Raw genomic sequence first — 732 nt, 5'->3', positions numbered from 1 at the left:
TAACTGCAGTTCATGTCGACATAATTTCCCAAGCGCGAGTGTGACATGAGTGAAATGCATTCAGGCGGCAGTACTTGCGATAAAAGCCTAACATCGTGACTAGACGTGACGTGCAGTGACCAGCAGTATGCAAATGAGCAATGTATTCTCTCTTCGTAATTACGCTCAATAAGAGACAGATACTTTCGTCCACCTAACCACGCTAAATATCCCTGACTCTTCCGAAGAATGACAAATGTAGTTTAAAAGTGTTTGAGAAAAAAAAATCAGCTTGATTCAGATCAGCCATGTGAATTAATCACATCTTTCATTCCTTTCATGAATATTAATTACTTACGTTATCAGATAACCTTTTTCTTTTATATATCATCATCTCTGTTATTGTCACTGTCATTCTTATCAAAGGAGTTGCCATTATTCTGATTATTATCACCGTGGCGTTAGCTTCCTGGTTAACTTTATCAACATGATTCAATGTTGAAATATCGGAATGACGGAGAAGCTTCGATACTGTCAAATATCGTATTTATTTCATGCTCTTATGATTTCGGAACAAAGCAAGCGATTGTGGGTTTCGTGCTTTGCAACTTTCAGGTTTAAAAAAAAGAAAGAGTCCCTTCTCGTGTCTCTCAGCAGCTTCATATTGCCAATTTAAAACACTTCTATCGTTTTTCCGGGTCGTGACTCCACGCAGATATGCGAGGGCGACAAACAGACCGGAAAAACACTGAG

This window comes from Penaeus monodon, chromosome 29, assembly GCF_015228065.2.
Source record: "Penaeus monodon isolate SGIC_2016 chromosome 29, NSTDA_Pmon_1, whole genome shotgun sequence".
Taxonomy (NCBI): Eukaryota; Metazoa; Arthropoda; class Malacostraca; order Decapoda; family Penaeidae; genus Penaeus; species Penaeus monodon.
This window is presented reverse-complemented; position numbering follows the sequence as displayed.